A 21,547-nucleotide genomic window follows, 5' to 3' on the forward strand; every position below is an offset into this window, starting at 1 on the left:
GAAATGGCATGAAATAGGTGTGACACCATGGTTTGAGGCAGATGAGCTTCATTGGGGATGAATGACAGGGCTGAAGTAAAAATAATCAGAACTCCTGTGTAAAGTGATGCTGATGTATTCTGAATGTCACATTACACTGCACAGTGCCATGCTCACTCTGAAAATGCTCTTTAATTATAGCTGCTCGAGCCTTAAAATCACAACACTCAAATAGGGTTGGCGTCAGTAGGTGGGCGTCATTTAAGCAACATAAATCACATTACTGAGGATGCAGTGTAAATAGGAAGTTCACCTCCTAGATAATTTAGCAAGACTTACATTGGATTCTTAATTATATATAGGTCTATTTAAGGCTAAAAGTTTAAAGGGGCTCTGATATATTTTTATAGACTATTCTCCTTTTTAAATACTTCTTTCTGCTTTATCTTTTCTTTCTAATGCTTGCATGGTAAATTGCATTTGTATGTTTTTGCTTTAGAAGAATGTTGCACAGCACAGTGACAATAAAATGATGAGATGTGACACCCCTTTGCCTCATGAGAGTCTATAACTCTGACTCCTGAGATAGTTTTCATCTTTTGAGGGATGCTTCTCTTCCTTTTCGTTCCTTCGCTGATAAATACACACGCATACCAGCTCAGGTTACCTGCTCTTCCCATGCTGTTGTCAAAGGTGGCAACCTACCCTGGACATCTCTTCCCAATTATTAGTTGTTCCCAAGCATCTGCACATGAGGACAACACCTGCTCACTGATGGACGGGTTAAACAGTCCCAGGGGGTGGGGACATCTTGTGTAGGGCCAGGGGGCCGGGATGAGGGTGCGTTGGAGGTCAGGGTGGCAGCGTATCGGTTCTCCATCACAATTTGGCAGGCCAAAATTACTTGGGCAGTTCTGTCCTCTCCTCTCCATCAGCTGTCACAAAGGGAACCATCCCCTTAGGCTTCGCTAGACACATCCCACACTCGGATAGTGATCCACAGGGGAAGTTTTCAAGCCAAAAATTCAGTTCCTGAATTAAATAAGACAGCTCCGCCCATGGTTGGTCGAGTGTCTTGGAGAGTGCAACCTGTGCCTTTGTCGGCTTTGTAAACTGCTGGCCTGGCTATTTAAGCTAAAAATAATTCTTTCATTGAGCACTTTTCTCCCACAGTTTTCTTTTCAGGAGTTGGCAACAAATAAAGTAGCTTAAGAAAAAAAAAAAAAGAAAAAAAAAAAACACAAAACAGGACAGAATTTCAAGCAGAAAAACTGAAAAGCCCTCTTGAGCCACGGCCACACACAGTCGTACAGATCCCTCCAGAGCAAAGTTTGCCACTTGTATTGCAGCAGATGTTTTCTTTCCTTCAGACAGCACTGATACATCCATTAGAAGATCTCTGAAGAACGATTTAAGACCTGGAATCACCTACGCCACTGGTTTCCTTTTATACACCTCTCCCATGCCAGATGGAGCCAAGGGACTCAGGTTCATTGGTGGAAGGGCTTCTCCCTCCTCGCTTGGCAAAGCCCCTCATCTTCTTAGGGAAATTCCTGGGGAAGTTCAAGGGCTCGGTGCCTGCGTTGGCTTTGCAAAACACGCTTAATGGTTACGAAGAAATTCATACATATCATGAGTGATGATTTGGCAAGCAAAGAGAGAAAAAAAAAACCGCAGCTGGGTTCCTTAAGTAAAATAGCAGCAACAAAAATCTGTGATTGACTCAGATATTTATTAAGAGAAAAGCATGAATGAAAAAAGAATGAAAGAATGTCTGTTCTAAACTAAAATGTTTTCCTGACAGCTCCCTACGAAAAGATTTTAAAAACAGTAACATTAGTGGCAAAGTATAGAAATTAATCTTTTCTCTAAATAAAAATAAGATGTTGAAAAGTATGTGAAATGTGAGGAGGAAAACGCTTTTAAGTATCAGAGTGCCCTACCACGTTCCCCACAAGCAGAGGATGTGTTTGTCAAAGGCCTCCAGACTTAAATTCTCAATAACAGCGGGATATATGTGCCATAATTTACCATTAATGAACAAGAATGTGGTATTTCAAGGGTGTTATGTTTCAGTGAGCTACATATTTTGAAAATTGCTTTGTAGCTATTTGAAATTAAATGACTGATCCCCCTGCTGCTGCTCAAAAGGTAGAGCCACTGAACTACCTGCTCCTGCTTGGCTTGCTCCTTACCCTTACAGGGATACCTGGTTCTGTTTTTTTTTTTTTCACGAGGCATTTCTTGTGCGGAGAGGGGAAAAAACAAAACTCTTTCCTGAATGTCTGCTTTCATAAAGCGTCTGTTTTGCTTGTCGTGCAGTGACAGACGTTAAAAACTCAGGAGAACTGTTTGTGGATGATCGGCATCCTGGGATGCAACTACATGAGCGGCTCTGTGATCTGCACACGCTACTCCTTTTTCTAATTTTATTTTATTTAGGTGTAAACCTTCTCTGCACCCACTCTTTTTGAGTATTGCAGAGCGGAAAAATGCGCATGAAATGGTTTCAGTCCTGGAAAACCAACAGTTCATTTTAGTTGAGAAACCTGGAGCCATGCATAAGCGCTCATGCTTGCTCCTTCTCGCTCAATCTTTTTTTATTTTTTTTATTTAATATCTTTCTGCTCTTATAGTGCCAAAGGAAAAATTCAGTCAGAGCCGAGTCTCTGCACGAAATACAAGAGGTTTGCTGGAGTCCCCTGCTGTGCAGGGAAGAAGCATCAGCTGATTGATCCACCATGTCATTTTACCTTCTCTCAAGATTTCACAGCCTTAAATGTCTTTGTCTGTAAAGATCCTAAAGCTGGTGTAAATATGATTGAGGTTTTACACCAGGAAAGAAAACCAAATGTAAGCTTTAAGGGAAAGAGGTGTGCATGTGGAAGAAGCAGTAGCCGGATTCGAAGGCATCGTGTCTGAATCCACAAGCACGCTTGCATTTTGCTATCTTGGAGACCTGCGAGGGAGCAGCTTTGAACACGTTCCCTGCTCCTCCTAATGAGACTCAATTTGCCACACTTACATCCGTCCATTTGGTTCGGGAAGTGCTCGGTGCTGTGCACATCGCCCCTGCCACGCTGCATGGCTACAGCCCCAGCCCTTTGTGCTGCGCGCTTTCAGATGGATGGCTTTTTCCATCATACATCACGGCTGTGACAGCAGGCTGATGATCTACAACTCCGAGCACTGTAGCTCTGATGATGTGGCTGTGGCTGCAGTAATAATGTGGGCCTACTCCTGGGAGAGCAATGCTGCATGGTGTGTTTTTTTTTTTTCAAAGGTGAAGAGAAAGGCTTAAATCCCCTCTCGTCTGCTGTCTGCCTCCTCCCCAAAGTCCCAGATCAGCGGGGAAAAAAAAAAGATTAATCCATCTTCTGCGGAAACATCGGCACTGGCACGAGAGAGCGCACTGATTTAGATGCTTGGCAGGATGTCACAGAATCCAGGTTTGTAAATAAAGATTTGGCAGATATGCAAAGGAAAGAGCAACTTTCGGGTCTCGCACCCTGACAGGTGAATATTGCAGTATGGGGAGCAGAACAAGCTTGTCTTCTGCATGGCTGCAGTTCAGTCGACACTCGGAGCCCCTCATAGGCTCATATCTCTTGTATTCTTCAAAACTCCAGCTCCTGGAGGCAAGCGAGTTTCAGACATTACCGAAGTAAATAAGCAGCACTTTGTTCAAAAGGAAATGTAAACTCTCCAAATCATGGCATTAGTCACCCACAGAGGTTCAGAAATAAGAAAGGTTGAGGGAAGAACACACATTTTATCGTTACCATATTTCATGGGTTTTAAACCCTTCTACTGATGTAGGGTTGAGCCACAAGATTGGATTGCTTGGGGTAAAATAACAGTGCCTGTTGGTGTGCAGAGCCCCAGCTCTGGCTGGGGGCTGCCAGCCAGGCTACATCCAGCACCACGGCACACCGTGCCTTAGTCCAAAGCACAGACAAGTGAAGGGAGATCTTCAGCAAAACAACACTCAAGCCCAAGCCTCAGGCATCACAGAAATTGGGAGTACTGCCTGTGCACACTGGTAGAAACAGTGGAAGTTGCCTTTCTTGTGGTTTGTGTTGCTTTCTAAAGCGTATGTTTCTGCTAAGGTCAAAGGGTTTTAGGAGGTGAGGTTGAAATCTGTCTCCGAATCAGTGCAGGTGAAATCATTCCACCTTTTCTCTGGCAAATGAAACAGAAAATGCAGGGGCAGACACATTTGCTGCTGTTAATTAAGCTACATCTGTTTGCAGAGGACCTTAAGCAGATGTGGCACTGAAAATGACAACGCACCGTGGCAGAGGGCAGTGACACAGCCCTCAGCTTGGGCTGAGGGGCGAGGAGAGCTTTGCACGTCCTCTGCCAGCAGCAGGAGGCCTCCAGCTGCTTCAGCGATGCTCTCACAGCAGATGCAGTCTGGGGGCATCTCTGCCAGTAGAGGTAAAAGTTTTAAACTGAAGGAGGGTAGGTTGAGATTAGATATTAGGAAGAAATACTTCACTCAGAGAGCGGAGAGGCACTGGCACAGGCTGCCCAGAGAAGCTGTGGATGCCCCATCCCTGGAAGTGTTCAAGGCCAGGCTGGATGGGGCTTTGGGCAACCTGATTTAGTAGGAGTGGGGAACCAAGGACAGAGTGGCTTGACATTCTCCATCACTGCTCACCCCACTGCACCAAAACCTCTGCCCCATCATCGAGAAGCTCTTGCCAAATACTTTCCAGACCTCCCAGATACTCTGCTCCCTCTGGGACATCTTTTCCTGCTCATTAGTGTTTTGGGAGAGAGGAGATTCTTAGTGCATCAGTCCCGATCTCCAGCCTGGCTGTTAGCAGGTTGCTCAGGTGATTTCCCCACTGATTTTGGGGGCCTGGAGTCTGGTCTCTCCTGGCATCCTTAGGCTGGTGGCCACTGTCCAAGCTCTCTTGACACTGTCCACTGTCCAGGATTCTTGTTCCATTACCTGGTCCACCTCAGAGTTATGCTTTCCCTAATGCTTAACCTATTTTTTGCCTACTGCAGTTAAGATCCATTAGTTCCTGTTCTGTCCTTACTGACTAATGAGAATTGGTCCCAATCCTCTTTATAATGTCCCTTAATGTGCTTGTAGACAGTTATGTGTCCCTTCAGCCCGCTCTTCTCCAGGCTAGACATGCCCAGCTCTCTTTGCCTTTCCCTCACAGGTCTTGTTTTCTAAATCCTTTATCACCTTTGTTGCTTTCCTGTGAGCTCTTCCCACTTAATCTCTTAAAAAATATGCTGCCCCGCACTGAACACAGTGCACCATTGCCTCTGCTGCTGGAGGAGAGCAGCAGCATTAGCATAATTATCTCACCTGGCTTTCCCACAGCCCTGCTATTAACCGTTTTATTTCTGGGGCACCTTGCCTGGACGGTGCATGCAAATCCAGCCTCCCCCTGCGTGCAGGTTGATGCTAGCTGCTGAGAAGGCAGGCACCACGTTGCAGGCAGAGCCCAACCCCTGCCCTCGGGCAGACCTCGTCTTCAGAGTGCGATGTGAGAGCATTGCAAGCAGGGAAAAGCCCTGGGGACCCCCTGCTCCAGAGAGCCTGGGGATGGCGGGTGGCTCCAGGAGGAGCTGGCGGTGGTCCACCTGGTGGTAGGGGGACACCGGCCACATTGGGCACCAAAGCTGGTGGCTGGCAGAGAGGTCAGCTTTGAAACAATGTCCGAAAGGAAAATTGGCATGCTCCTGGTCCTGGCCTGGCAGAGCCCACCTCACCCAGCCCATGGGTGCACGGAGCCGTGCTGCTGGCTTGTGTGCTTGGATGGGTTTAACGGCGACCTCGAGACCCCACGGAGAAACAGCAGGGTCCCCAGCTCCTTCCATTGTCCTGCATTTCGTTCTTCTCTGTTCTGCAGAAAGCGTGGCTTGACTTGGTTGAATCTCAGTACATTTCTTTAATTTATCTCCCAAACACCACGCTATCCTTTAATCCTGTCCTTCAGATATTTGCACATCCTGCTCGGTCTGAGCGGTACCTCCATGCGGGCTGGCTCTTAAAGGCACACGGAGATCTGCATGCCTGGCTGTGCCAAGAGCTGCTAATGAAAACACCAGCGAGCATGGGGGAGTAAACTCACCACCTGTGGAGTCTTGTTTGGCATCCTCATTCAGCCTAATAAAGAATCATTCATGTTTAATTGCTACATTTGATTGTTTAATTACAGTTATTTTACATGCCATCTTGTAGTTTTGTCTTGGCTTTAGACACTATCTGCTACCTTACTCTTTCTGAATAGTGAATTATACTATAATAGAAAATTATGTTAGTCAAAGAATTAGAGCTAGGCCTTCAAATTGTAATCAGGATTTTTTTTTTAAATCTGTTCATAAAACCCTTTTTACTTGGCATTGATGTACAGATTCAAATCCAGAGTTTTTTTTCTGTGCAGCAAGAATTATACAAATAACTCTTTCAAATGCTCTTGCAGGGCCACAATATGGGTAGCCTCATCTTCTCACTGAAGTTTTATCAAATTACGCTTACTTTGTTTAAATGCCAATTCATTTTAACAACTGCAAGATTTTTTTGTAGCGGCTTAACTTGGCATAAAATTAGTTTATTGCAGGTTCACTTAGTTTGGCAATACTCTGACTTCAAATCAATACAAATCTGTCCTAAACTTCAATAAGACAGTCTGCTTGCAAACCTGACTCCTCTTTAGCTAGATGAATGAAAAGGAAGCCAGGGGTTTTCCCTGTGTTTCTTCAGTGGTGCCTTTTTGTTGTCCCCATCTTGTGCTGGTATTCTCTCTGGGTTCACCCCATGCTCCCCAGATGTGGTCTGGCAATGAACCACTTTTCATTTAGGTTTCAACAGGTCCAGCTCCCTTTTCACTAATATGCTTAATGACTTCTTCCAGAAACAACGGCACACCTCTGGTTCATTTGACAACCCTTTCTTTGTATTTCTGTAAATCATACCGAGTCCTACACAGCAGATATCACCACATGCTGAGCCATCCCTGGTTCTTCTCGTGGCTTTAGGAGCAGCACAAGGCATCACTGGTTTGCTCTGAGCCCTCCTGGCTTTGCTTTTTTTTTTTTTTTTCTTCTCATCCCTTGGTAATGCCTAAATCTGTCTCCAAGCTGTTTGCCCTTGTGTTCTGCCTACCCAGAAGAGAGGCAACTTTCAGAGACTGCTCTTTAACTAAGCTGTTTAATTGGAGAAGACTTTAGGATGCTAGCAACTGGTGCCTGGGATTTAGAGAAAAAATATGGAAAAGGCATTTATCAAATAATATAAAGAGGGCCTAAATTCAGGGCACTGCACTCTGTGTAGGCTCTTTCCTAGGAAAGAAAAAAAAAAGTGAGCTGAAGAGATGAAGGACAATTTAATGCTAGTTATTTGCCTGCTTGGAGCTGGGAGGCTGTAAGGGATTTCCCTTTGGATGTCTCTCAAGCTCCTTCCCAGGAAATTCTCCCCTTGCTTTTATTGCTGTCTTGCCTTTCCCCTTCTTGCCTCCTACAGCTAGGAAATGACCTGCCACCTGAGTGCTTTTTTTTTTTAGGGTAATTTCAGCTACTTCTTGTTAAGATTTTTTAAAAGACCAGACTTATGTACTCAAATCAGTTTAAAGTGCTTTGCAAGAATATGGCGCAGGAATCATTATTCATCATTTGACCAAATATGAAAATAATCTACACTCATAATTAGTTTCTTAAAATGGACAGTGTAATTTTTATACACGCAATAACAAAGTAGGAAGCGACTGCTATTTCTGCAGCAGACAAGGAGCATCTCGCTGAGACAAAGCTACGGCAAAGCAGGCAATTTTCAGTTCTTTTTCAGCAAGCTTTCTATATCCTTTCTTGCCTCTGCACTCACGGAAAGCCAATTTTCCATGTCCCTTCTACACACAAAATGGGGCAAGATTTTAAAGATACAGCTCCACGCCATTTGACTGCAGTAGGCTGAAAGAAAAATGAAGTTCAGCACTTAACTGATCCCTTTGCAATATTTCAGGGTAAATTAAAAATCAAAATGTCAAGAGGTTCAATATGTCAGCGAGCTTTTTGACAGGGCGGCCACTTTGAAGCCTAAATGGGAACTGCGCTCTTTTTAGAAACTAAAACCAAATGTGTGCAGCTGCTGCACTGGCCCTTTTTCTTTTTATTTTTTTATGTAATAAAATTAGTAAAATATTCTGGCTGCTGTTTTACTCATTCTCACAGTGGAAAGCCTCCATTTCATAGAGTAGATATCTATTTAATCCGACAACTATTTTTCATTATCTGCATTAAGGTAAAGCCTGGTGATCTTGCCCTCTGCCTTTTCCCACTGAGAAAAACCATCTTTGCTGCCCACAATGTGTTTATCTTGCTTGGCCCTCAGCAAATCATTTTTTTGTTTTGTTTTGTTTTGCCATCTCAGTTTGTGTTTGTAAAACAGGGAAGATAATAAATGATAATACTTACCTTCTTTAGAGAGATGTGGTGAAGATTAATTAGTTCTTGTTTATACAAAGATTGGCAATAGTGATCTGCGGGTTTGCTAAACACCGGAGTGATTGCTATCGCTGCCTCGCTTGACAAAGAAGCACAGTCAAGGACAGGAGCTGGTGCCACTGCAATCATTTACAGGACCGATGATAGCTGTGGCCTTGGAGAAAACTCTCCCGAACCTTCTGCATCTGAGAACAGGAGGAAATGCGTATCAGGACTCACAGGAGAGGTAGGCAGAGTAGCACTGGTGGGATGGAGCTGTGGCAGGCCCTTCGCTGTGTGTTTCAGCAGAAGCAGGGTTACCAGCTAGTCCTCTGGTGGGGATTTCTCCTCGTTGGAGTTGTCCTAAAGTGCTTCAAGTCCACTTGTGTGCCATTACCACATGGCAAGCAGAAGGGTGTCCAGGTATCGTGAAGAGGCTTGCTCTCTGGCTGGGTCCATGCTGCCCCAGCCACATCACAGAGGACATGGGCAGGGAATTTGAGGCAGAATTTGGTTGCTGAAGCTCCAAACTTGCTCTGAACAACGCCAGGAGCAGCTGACCAGCTCTGAAGGTGCTTATTCTTGCCCAGCAGGCTGCTCCTTGCCCAGCTGCATGAGCTGGTGTGGACGTGGCATTGGAGCCCACCTCAGGTGCTTTGGCCATGGCACCTCTGGGGTATTTGTTACCCCACCAGCGGTACCGACAGCCCCCCATCACAAACCCTTTTGTGTGCTGGGAAAGGCACACAAATAGGCCATCTGAACTGCTTACTCAGTGTTGAACTGTTTCCTCCTGAACCTTGCTGTAGATGCAGGGATGGACTCAGCCTCTCACACTCACATACATCTTTGCCGCCAGTTGCTGCATGCATACCTTGTGCCACAGCAAATTGACACCTTTCGCTTTGGCCTGCTGTGTTAGTTAGACACTCACAGGCAGTCCCATAGGCACGTTAGGCTATTTTCATAGCGGTGCAGCCACAGCAAAATGTATTTTTCCTCACAGCCATCCAATTTGCTCTCACTGGTGCTCTCAGCTTTGCCGGTTTGCCAAGCACATCTGCTGCAGGCAGGGCTGTCTGTGTACAAAACGATGGCAGGCCGTGCTGGCCTCCACACATTGCATTCCCCTGTTCTGCACAGCTTTCTGTAGGCTGTGAGTGTCTCTTTTCAACTTCCTCAGTAGTTTCTCAATTCTTTGTCAGCTGCCCCAACCATCCTGTGCCACTGGACCACCCATGGTGAGGAGGAAAGGAGACACATCCACAGATGACAATGCAGCAGGTACCCAAATAAGATGGTTGGTCCATTCTTGAACGACTGGATATCTTGCTGTAGTTCAAACAAACACCAGGATCTTACTTCAGCCTTCTTTACTCACAGCTAGGTACAGTTGTGCCGGTCCTCTCCAGCCATCTACTTGCTCACCTGAATAAAAATAATAATATTAAAAAACAACATCCAACACTGACTGCTCATAACTCTACTCATGTTCTAACAGAAGCAGCACTGATAAAAGTTCCTCATTTTGTTACAACACAGTTCCTCGGTAAGCGTTTTTTAAGAGCAAAGTTTCAGTTACCATGGTGGATAGTTGTGCTGTTAAAGTCAAAGCTGACAGGTTAGACTGTGCAAGACCAAAAATTCATGCCATGAGGTATCAGGCAATTGACATCCATTTAGAGTCACAGGTAGGCAGTCATTTAGCTTAAAGGAAGGCTGTATTTGGGCCAATTTGCATTGCAATGCGTGTACAGGTGAGAGCGCAATATGGCAGGAGATGTTATCACTGAGATTAGAATTTATTTTTATAACCTCAGTTAGGATTGTATTTGTCTGAGGAAAAAATGGTGCCCTGGAAAAAATTACTAAATATCTGCTAATTTAATATTGTCTGTGTCCAGTAAATATCCCTCAAGTTTTCTATTTCCAGTTAAGATTAATTTTCTGATCAAAGAAAGTTTGATCAGAAGTACATAGCCACCACAGCAGCAGCAATATTACATGGCTTGAGGATATGTGTTGTGTCTTTGAATCTCTGCAGGAAAGTCAGCCAGGAGGGGATGATGATGGCTTGTGGTAGAAGCTCTACAATAAATGATAACTCTTTGTTGGTTTTGGAAAAGAGTTATTTTTATGCATTCCTTTCCCACTGACAAACAGAGAAGTTCTTTCCTCACTTTCAGAGTACAGTCTTTGTTTTACACATTTAAAACTGTTAGGATGCTTTTGGTTGAACCCTGTGCTAATTTCAATTATTTTTATTTTGACCTCTTAAAAACATCCAAAAGAGAAGAGTGCTACCTTGCCATTTGTTTTGGTGTTGCAAGTGATGTTAACAAGATTAATCCCCATCCTCCCAAGTCCCTGCCTTGTCCCACATAGCAGACAGACAGTCGTCGTCTCTTCCCCTCCCACTTCCACCTAGCCCTGCTAGATCAGCTGTCCTCATCACACTCAGAGCATCTCACCCACGCAAGCCCTCAATGGTTTCTGCTGAGCCCGTCACCAGTCCTTCTGCAATATCATCTTCCCCACTTCTCCACTGCCATCACACTAAATATTCACCGCCTTGCAGTGTCTGTTAACTGGGTGGCTTGTTACTAATATCTGTCTCTGAATGGAAGCATCGTGCTCGGAGTATTCCCAGCACCATCTGCCGTCTTTCTTTATTTCAGTTTCTAGAAAGGGTTTTGCTGTATCTGAGAAGCAGAGGAGGAATCTGGATACGGTTGACACAAATCCCAGAAAACGTTTGTCTGTTTGCCTTATGCACTAATTAGTGCAGACTTGGTCAAAAGTGCTCTGAACTTTTATTTATTTATTTTTCTCCTTTCTCTAGCATCTATCACCATGACAGCAATGTGCTTCAACCGCAGGAAATTAAAACACACGACGCAAGCAGCTAATCAAATGCAGAGGCAAACAGAAGAATTTTGCATAGAGCCCTCGGTGTCGCTACAATCCTGCTTTGACGGGCGACAGAGTTTCTGCAGGGAAAAAAAAAAAGAAAAAAAAAGATGTTTTGTTTGTTTCAAATTCCCTTTTCCCTTGGAAACGTAAACATGAAATTACTCTCTTTTCTTCCGGTGGGATGTCTTATTTATTTTCCTGCTGGTGGCTGTTAAAGGAGATGCTGCTGGGTTGTATCCTGGCTTTAATTCACGGCTTGCACAGTTCAGCATGGGGATACGGTGGGACTGGGGTGGGCAAACCCATGGAGCCTTGTGTTGGCTGCCTGCTCGGCAGGGCAGGAGGGGCTGGCAGGAGCTTTCTGCAGCCAGGAAGACCCGCTGTGAGGCTGTGCTGGGATGAAGGCAGGAGGAAGGAGAGCCGAGTGCTGTGGACGCAGGAGCCATGGCTACAAGGATGGGTGCCTACCAGTTTGTCCTCTGCCATCCATGTGGAGCCAGGATAGGGGCAAAGGAAAACCCAGCAGGAAAACAATTCCCTGCAAATCTCTCAAAGCGCTTGGTTTTGTAGGAACCAAAAACAGACCTCGTGTCTGGGTCGAGTGAAGCTTTTTATTTTTGTGGTATTTGAACGTAAGCGTTACTGCGGTTTCCAACATGTCATGACCCTTCTTAAGTTTTCTCACACAAGCCCAAACCCCACGTGGCAACACCAAGTGCCGAATTGTGCCAACAGCCACATGTGAGAGGCAGAGTTAGGGCTAAAACTTGGCTTATCTTACACCCTTCCCCTCGGTCCCCAGATGTGCAGTGCACCGCTCACCTCACTCTTGCCTATAGGTAAGATGTACATTTTTGCATCCATCTACATCTTTGGGTATGCAGTTCAGTTGTATGACTGTAGCAGTGTTTTGGGCTTCAGGGGGTTGAGATAATTGCCATGTTTAACATTATTTTTAAAAAAGACAGCTCTTTTAGAAAAAAAAAAAAGATTTTAAATAAGCAATGCAGAGAGTCTAGTAAAAGGCTAACAAGATCATTTTAGGCTCTTTTTAACCTTCACAGTGACCCTTTGAGATCTGTGCAGGGTATTGCCTATGTCAGTCACAGTCTTGGCCCTGCTAGAGATTTCAGATAGAAGTCTCCTAACTTCTCTTGAACACTTTCATCAGATCATCATCTTATACTGGAGTCTTCAGATGATTTCTTTTGGGGAGCCATGGAGTTTTACCAAAAATAACATTTGGTTTATTCCCCTTGCACCTACATTCGATTGTATTCTTTTATGTCAACAGCTCAAACATCTAAGTATACCTACGAAGGAGTGTCATAAAGGACTTCTTTCCTGTTAATGTTTCTTTAGGATTGAAAAATGAAATGCATTTTTCCTGGACTGATAAAATGTCTGCCATGTGAGTAATGGATCCCACAGAGCTCGAGGCCTTCCCTGCACCCAGTGCATCTGTGCAGGTGAGTCAAGTTTTTCTGCTTTGCTCCTGTAAGCTAAGTCTGGATTTCATAGAGCCATTAAGTAACTCATCTCATAAATCCATATAGCGCCACTAGTACCCTTAAATCCTCTCAAAATAATTACATTGCTTCTACCACAGGTCAAAAACTTTGATATGTTGTTAAACACCTGCTGTGTCCCACTCTCCAAAGGAACAGAACAAGTCAAGGCACAAAGCAACTGGGTCCTCTCCCAGGTGGGATGGGGAATCCCCATGAACCTGAGAGACTCACTATTTGCCTGTCCACCCAGATACATGCAGGATAAAGCAATTTACCAGCGGCCATTTTTCATCAGTGAATTATACTAATGAATGCATTCATCTCTTTTTTAGTTCTCTCTCCAGCTTTTTAAGTTATGCAGTTGATATTAATTACTGAAAAGCATTCACTATGTTGCAGAGCCCCTGTAAACAAGTAGCGTATTCTTTGCCAAAAGGGCGCAGCAAGGTTAAATACTGAACACCACTTGACGAGATTTTGCAGAGATTTTGGACATATGGAGCCATGAAAATGCCTGAGGCTGTCATCAGATCCACTTGGAATCCGTAATCAGGATGAGCGAGCTGATTGTCTTTGCTTTTCATAATTCTGCATTTGAGTAGTAACTCTCCAAACTATCTCATCCCATAATGTCTTGGCGAAACTTTCATTTTGTGTACGCAGCTAGGGAGGCTCTGCTTGCTTTGATTTTATTTCACGGCATTTTTCTCTTGTCTTTGTTTCACGTTTGGAGGTGCCAGCTGAGTGGCTGCTGTTTTTAAGGATTTTTTTTCTTTGCATGCTTCTTTAAAGTGATTTGTTGGTATTGAGTATGATGTATTTTAAATGTCTAAAATAGACTGCACTGGGTGCAGGTTCAATATAAATTGATTTGAGACTGCAGCAGCCATGGTACCTTCATATACTAAAACCAGAAGGTGTCATAGTTTCTAAAGCAGTGAATGTTAGCACCTGAGAAGAACTCACTATCGTCCAGGTTCAGACTATAGCCCATTTCCTTTTTTTTTCTTTTTTTTTTTTTAATAGGTGAAAGTTATTCTCCGGCCTGTAGATATTTAGTTTTCTGTACTTGAAAATAAATCAAAATTTATTTTCCACTCATGCGAGGAGAATAACTTTGCGAACTCTAAAGTGAATATTGCATTGAAAACCTGCATGAACATATTCACACAGCACTTACTAAAATGACAGGAACCCCAAAAAGGCTTTTGCTGCAGAGGGGTGAGAAGAGCTCACAAGTGCCTACTACGGGTTATAAGCTCTAAATTTCAGCTCTGTTCTCCGATCCACAGGGGCAATTCCTCTTAACCTGATCCCAAAGTCTGTGGCAAACTGTTGTATTTAAGAGCCCTTGGGAGAGTATTTCACAGGATGGAGATTAGAAAGCAAGAACGGAAAACTGGAAAGTGCTTCGTGGTGTCTCTTTAACAGCTTAGGATTGATTCATTTTTGTATTTGTGTCTGGGTCTTACTCACTGCTGCCTCATAGATCAATGGCACGACGGAGTCCCAGCTCATGTTGATGCAGCATATGGGAACGGGATCCATTATCTTTAGTTCCCAGGACTATAAAATGTCTAATAAACTCAGCAGCAAGAGCGCTGGATTTGCGTAGCACTGCCAGCTGCTGTAGCCTTGCTATCTATTAAGCTGTGTTTTTAGTTTCATTATTGATGGGGAATGCTGATAGCCTAGCAAATGATGTCGCTTGCAGATTTGAGGCACCTTCCTAAAGCCTCGATGACATTAGGGAGTTCAGAGAGGCTAATGTTAAAGAAAAAAAGGTCAGGAAACAGCACCCACAGAGTAAATTCATGGTTCACCTGAGTTATTTCTCCTTTGGAAAGCAGGAGGCCTCCAATGCTGTGCCCGTGGGATTTGTCTGTGAGCACTCTTTGCAGGAGACAAGGGAGAACAAAAATCGTGTGTAGCAGAGCAAGGAGGAGACCTAGCTGTGGGAGCTCAGGGCTCACCTAGCCTGTCCCCATCCTGCCTCCTCCTTCTTCTTTCTCTTCTGCAGATTCTGGATCAGAAAACAGGGGAAATCCCCAGTTCATCACCTAATTAAAAAATATCTGCTCATTTTCTCCTAAGCCTCTTACTCCTATGCCAGCCTGGCTTGTAAAAGTGACTTGTGCTGTGGTGCCTCCACTTGCAGGGAAGGAGGAGAGAGGGATTCATGGTGCAATGAGAAATCAATTTAAATTAACACAGGCACAGTCAATCCTTAGTCATGTCAGCATCTCGGGCTGGCTGCAGGAATCTGAGCAGCAAGTTCAAATGCCTCGGTCTCAAATATTCATCCCCATGACAGAACCCTAGGCAGGGTATCCTTGAGCACATTTGCTGCTCCAGCACTGTTCTCAGTCTCTCCCTTGGCTGTTTACATTACAGCTTGACTCTCCCCTGTTTTTCCCACCCAGAGCTCTGTGGCTCCTGCTACACCTTTGGGATTAATGCCATAACCACTCTGAAAATGGTGCAAAACCCAACCTACGGAAGTTGCTGTGGTGGGGCGGGGGAGCAGCTCTCAACTCCATTTCGCTTGTTCCCTGCGCTTTGCCACAAGGGGCACATTCCTGACCAGTATTAGTTTTTATTGCTTTCTTTAGTCTCCTGGGACACGGATATCAAGCACAGCTATGGGAAATCAGCTAACATTTTTGGTCTCTAGCATCTTTAGTTTAGGTACTTCAAATCAGCAGCAGGCACTCAAATAGAAGTTAATATGAGCCAGCACCCACAGCTCCTACTTTAATCCACTGAATATTGATGCCTTTGAACAATCTTTGAACAATCTCCAGATATTCTTTTAGTGTTTAAATATTTGAATTCCTACTGAACTGTGGGCATCTGTTCATGAGAAGAGAAGCCTCTATCCCTCAAGCAGGATCTGTTTCTGTTCTGGACATCTGTGTCACCTCTTTGACAAAGGAAGGCCAAATTTGCAGTATCAATGCTGGTATGAATGCAGAAGAAAACGTTCCCTCAAGTCTCACCTGGGCTACAGTCTGTACGGGCAGTGATTATAGTAGCTATCACCCGTGCTTATAGCCTGGCTGCTCTTGGTTTGTACGTCTGCTGTCGCTGCCTGTGCCCTTGGGTGCCTTCTCTAGAATTTCCGTCTCGCATTCCCTGCCGTCAGGAGCCGCAGCACCAGCACAAATCTGTTCAGTGCTGGTGTATTTCTGCCAGCTTTTCTCCAAGGAACAGAAAGAAAGAAGCTCGTGATCCAGAAGGACTTTACTTTAAAGATCATGGATCAGGGGTTTTGTGCAAACTACTTTCTTAAATTATTGAAAATCTGCCATAATTACTGGGTATTTCAAAATATTCCAGGGAGAACTTCTGGGCCCGTTTTTCCCTTCTCTTCACAGCCACATGGCTTCTCAGTCATTAGACACGCAGAAGGATGGCTTTCGTGAAAATGGAGGAGATGGCAATGATGTGTTTGACAAAATGTGACTTCTGCCAGGTGAAGCGGTGTATCTTGATCAGAAGACACCATGAGGCAGAGGATTCATTACCTCCATCGATAGCTTGTTCGGAGCTTTTCACCCATCTTCTTAAAAATGCATTCCTACCGCCTCCGATTTGTCCGTCTCGAGCTTCCAGCTAATGGTTCTTGTTATCTACCACATTAAAGAGCTTCACAGTTCCCTCTGTTTCCTTTCCGCGAAGGTAATGGTACATTGTAATCAAGCCACCTCTCGGTCGTCTTTTTGATAAGCTAAACAGATTGCGCTCTTTATGTTTCTCACTCTAAAGCACTTTCTTCAGCTCTTAAATCATTTTCGTGGCACTTGCTGTGGCTTTTTTCTGTGCAGTCACCAATTTTGTTACACTCTTATTAAAAAAGATGAACCTTGGAGCTGAGCGCAGCGTCAGGAACTGGCCTCATCGAGACTGCATGCAGCCTAAAAAGCCTGTGCCTGCATCTGCTCGCATTCTCCTCTTTGTATACAGGGATCATTTCACCTCTTTTTACTGTGGCTTTCCCCAGTTGCTTGTCCACTGTGCCCTTAAACCATATGCAGTTATTGCAGGGTTTTCCTGCTGCCCTTAGCCTGTATTTAGATGTGATCGTTTGAGCAAGCCTATCTTACACCATCCTCAGTGTGACTAAATTTCTCTCAGGGACTTTTAGCGGGAGAGCTGGCACCTAGTGCGGGATGTTGAGCCAGTGCCTCCTGTCCAAGCTCCAACAGGAATGCCCTGGGAAAGGACCACAGTCCACGAAAGATCATAAAATGAATCTTCCAGGTCTGTTTCTTCAGGCAATAAAATGGAAAAAAAAAAAAAAAAAAAAGGAAGCCTTTGGCTCCATCAGTGTGGTTAATGCTCCTGGCCCCATCCTTGTGACAGCTCTTTTCTTACCTGCCACATCTGCAAATTGGCGAAGTTTAAGATTTCATCGGTAGTCTTGGGTGGAAAATGCCTTCAATGTCTCGACATTTCTGGAAATACCTGTTTGAATCCCACCCGAAAATAACTCGTGAAATCAGCTCTTCATCCATTTACTGCAATCTTTACTGGTGCTGCGGACTGCTCACTTTTTAATCACCGTGCGTTACGCTACTAAGTGAAGCACCCGACAGTGGAAGGAGGTTAGCCACCGCACCAAATCCATCATCAGAAAGGCAAGTAGTTTTTGAGACAGGGTTTCTATTCCTAATAATGCTGACTGACATTAATTATCCCTTAAAACCCCCCTTTGTCAGCACTTCCATTTGGCATAGGAATGATGCCAGGAGGCTGCTCCAGCAGTAGGAAGAATTAATGCCCAGGTCCGCACTAGGTCCCTGGTGGTTGCTGCAGTGTTGACCACACACCGGCAGCAGAAACGGGAGGTGCTGCCCTCCCCTTCCCAAACCCCTCGTTTTTCCAATTGGGTTTGCACGCTTGGGCCTTTGCTCCGCTGCTCGGCTCCACTTTATGAGTGCGGCAGGGTGATTTATTGCAGCCTTCGAGTGGGAGACACAAGGGTCGGTCCCGCGGGGCTGGCTGAGCCCCCACCCCATGCGCCTCTGCAGCCACCAAACTGCTCTTTGCACGGCACGCGGTGGCAGAGCAGGAGGCACTCGCCCATTAAAATGCTTTCAGTGGTTATCCTCACGACTTAAATAAAGGCTTCTGGTTTTCTAGGCGAGGGTTTTCGAGGTGTCCGTCTCCTCGTTCTTTTTTTCTTTTTTTTTTTTTTTGTCCTTCGCGTGTTGTTATTGCTTCCATTCCTTAAAGCGCCGCAAATTGCAAGCCTGTGGCTTGCCGTGAAGGCATGCTGGTAAATGATTTATAGAGGGTCCTACAAATCATGTTGCACAGAGCGCAACCCCTTCCCCCACAGCAACAGTCATCATTTTAGAGCAACGCAGCCTTCAAGGGAGCTAAGCTGTCCTTTCCCTGCTGAGATTTAGGAAGCCAAACAGTACAATGCAGCTAAAAGTGAGAGTAAACACGCTGCAGTAATAGCCTGGCATTTAAGTTTCAGCAGGGCTTAAGGTGGCCTTGCTTATCAGCGGAATTACGTTATAACACCAACTGGTACCCGCACACGGTTGTGATGCTTTTACAGATACAAAAGAGAAGCCCAAAATATGAATATGTCAGCAAGGAGTTAAAATTACTTGGAGGACTAAAAGGCTAGCAGAAATGTCTGACAGTGAAATGAATTGCAGCAATCTCCGGTATTAATTGTGGTCTCAGCCCTCGCCACCCGGTCGAACCTCGTGGTGGTTGCAGCACAACTGAAAGCGCCACGTGGCCCTGTGGCGATAACCTCAGGCCCTTCTGGCCAGAGATTTCCAAGAGCCATCACACACAACTCTCTGTAGTGCACTAGAAATGCTGCAAGATCAGAGATGGGAAGCCCTCAGCCTGCCCTGGCCCTGAAACACAGAGAAGGGATACTCTTACCTGGCTGCCGGCGCAAGACGTCTGAGGATCCCTCCTGGTCTCAGCTGGCTCCGGCATGAGGTGAATGTGGAGAGCTGGTCAAATTGACAACGCTGCATTCCTGTCCCCCTTGTTCTCCGTGCTGATCACAGACTCGCAGAGTAATTTGGAATGGGAGGGAGCTCAGGGTCATGTAGGGCAAGCCCTGCGTGGAGCAGTGCCAATTAAATCCGGCTGTGCAGAGCCTTGTCTAAACGGGCTTGAGCATCGCCAATGGTAGAGACTGCAGCCTCTGTGGGGTCCTGCTCCCGTCTTTTCACTGCCTTTCTCATGAAAAAAAATCTTGGCTAATATCTAATCTGAATTTCCTGCATGCCAGCTCACATCCATTGCCTCCTGCACAATTCAGTGCTTCTTGTCCTATCTGGCAGCACATCTGGGAGGTGTCTGGTCCAGGCTCTGCACTTCAGGTAGCTGTTCCAGGTCCAAAAAGCAAAACCCCACTGTTTGCCAGCTCTGTTGAATGCAGTGGCTCCAAAGAGTTAATACAAAAAACATCACAAGGAAAACAGTTCTGGTGCCTAGAAAGGAACAATTCGCCAAGCAGTGAAACAACTGGAACAGCAGATTGCAATTTCGACAAAATATTTTGCCAAGCAAGTTGCCAAAAAGTAAAAATGAATATATATATATATATATATATAAATTAAATGTTCGTCTGGGACTGGGAAGGGGGTGTTTATCAGCAAGTTATGACCTCTTTAAAATAATCCAAACATTCCTGGAGCTATAGACGAATGTCTGAGCAAGACACACCATCTCCTTAATGGAAAAGTGAATTCCAGCCACTGTGATACTCCATCTGATGGGGACACTTAGCTGTGATGGGGTGGAATAAAGTGCTTTATTACACTAAAGTGAACCACGCTGGGAGTGTTGGGGATACGGTTAATGCAAGTACAGAGAAATTACACAGTGTCTGCTTTGACTTTCTGATTTCCTCTAATGGACACATGACTCCCAGTCCAAGTGCTCAGAGAGCTTTGTGCCATGCCATTTTTTCCAGTTATTAGCTGGGCTTTTCCTCCAAAGTCCTTGGCAGCAGCAGACTCATTGACAAACCTGGCATTTGCAGCTGGGAATTTAGAGAGCTGGCATCTTGGGTCCGGCATCCCTCCTCTCAATCCAATTTTCCTCTAATGACGCATTAGGCATTTTAACTCATTAATTGATGTCACCTGTACTCTGCAGGAAATGCAGCAAAACCAACACTTCCCTGTGAGGTCTTGGCTGTGGATTTTGTTAGTTCAGCACTCATCCTCTGACCGCAGCTATTTTTCTCTTTCTGAGATCCATCTCAGCTCCCCGTTTTGATGCTTCGCTGGTAAATGCAGCACTGCATCGCGCCACTGACGGGAGAAATTTCCTGCCTGAGAACTGCTTTACTGGTGCAAAAGGGCTGCTGAACACACATGTATATGTGTACATATATACATTTACAAAGGGGCCACTTTGTCCTGCAGCCTCCTGTCCTGCCATCCCCTCTGTTTCCCTCTGCCTGCCCTCCAGTCTCTGCCAGTTTAAGTTGAAATCTGTCTGAATTCCCCACCAGTGTGGGATATTCTCCTCCATTTTTGTCTCTCTTCCCATCCATCCCCTGACCATTTTCCCCCCCACTGCTCCTGAGCGGGGTGTGTTGTGTGGAGAGGAGTTACTGAAACGGTCTGGCTTCAGATTTGTCTTGGTCTTGTCCAGGCGATAGGGAAATGCATGCAGAAACAGTCTCCTAGGAAAACCGACCGTGGAAAATGCAGCTTAAGGAGCAATAAAAGAGTTTACCGCCGTCACGCAGGCACTGACAGGAGAATTTACGTCTCCCACCGAAAGCTCCCCTGGGGGCACCTCTGTTGTGGGCCAAGGAGACAGCAGCGGGCCCACACGACCGCCCCGTGCACCACAGGGCCCTCCTCTCCCCTCCCGGGGGCTCCTCCGCATCCCCTCCGCCCTCCGCAGTAATTTTCTGCTTGTTGCCTTTTGTCACGGTCTTCACCCCTGTTACAAGACCCCGCTGACCTCCCGGGGCACCAGGCTCTTGGCTTGCTACCCCAAAGACTCTCGCACACAGGCTGCCTCAGCACTGGTGCGCACTGGCTGTGGGGAGGCCTCAGAGGATTTTCTGGTCTTATTTCATCTGGGCATTTATGTCGCTTCCAAGCCTGCAGCACAAAATTCAAGGGCAAGCTAACATTTAGGCCTGCTGCTGCCAAAAATGGCAGTGGAAGACTCGTGTTCCTACACTGAGGACTCCTTAGGGTGCGTGGGTGAGGCAGGCCGAGAGGCTCGGCACCTCAGCAGAGAGCTGAGAGCCCCACAAACCATGTCCCCCTTAGGCTGTTCCAACACTTTTGGGGTTGCATGAGAGAAGGGAGGCAGGGTCCTCACAGGGATTTTTTGGGAAGAGCTTTCCTATGGGGGCTATGTGAGCAGGCAGTGCTCCAGCAGTCCCCTGTGCTCCGAAAAGCCTCACAGGGCCGGGCCAGGCGAGGGTGAAAAGCAGCACGTGGCCCTGAGTGCTCATCGTTCCCCAGGACGGGGACAAAGGCACTGCAAGGGCTTGACAAGTTTGTGTACAGGCATATTTTCCTGAGAGCCATTTCCCCAAAGTCTTTGTAATTTTTGTTTTGTTTTGTTTTTTAATCTCAAGCTCTTTTTCCTGCTTTATGTCATGCCTTCCATTTTAGAGATGTCAGATGATCTGTGATAAACTGACAGTATGTGCAGGAGCAGCAAGGAGACGAGGTCCA

At 45.6% G+C, this 21,547-nt stretch overlaps 1 long non-coding RNA gene across 5 annotated transcripts in view; it reads right to left on the reverse strand.

Moving 5' to 3' along the window:
• LOC121069928 overlaps positions 1 to 21,547 on the reverse strand; it is a 249,969-nt gene that overhangs the window by 10,287 nt on the left and 218,135 nt on the right. For all 5 annotated transcript variants that reach the window (XR_005819760.1, XR_005819761.1, XR_005819763.1 and 2 more), the window contains 2 exons: positions 18,765 to 19,324; positions 8,419 to 9,855 (listed from right to left, as the gene is read on the reverse strand). This is a non-coding gene — a long non-coding RNA (uncharacterized LOC121069928). The remainder of the gene's footprint in view (positions 1 to 8,418; positions 9,856 to 18,764; positions 19,325 to 21,547) is intronic.

Source organism: Cygnus olor, chromosome 4 (assembly GCF_009769625.2).
Source record: "Cygnus olor isolate bCygOlo1 chromosome 4, bCygOlo1.pri.v2, whole genome shotgun sequence".
In the NCBI taxonomy this organism is placed as follows: domain Eukaryota; kingdom Metazoa; phylum Chordata; class Aves; order Anseriformes; family Anatidae; genus Cygnus; species Cygnus olor.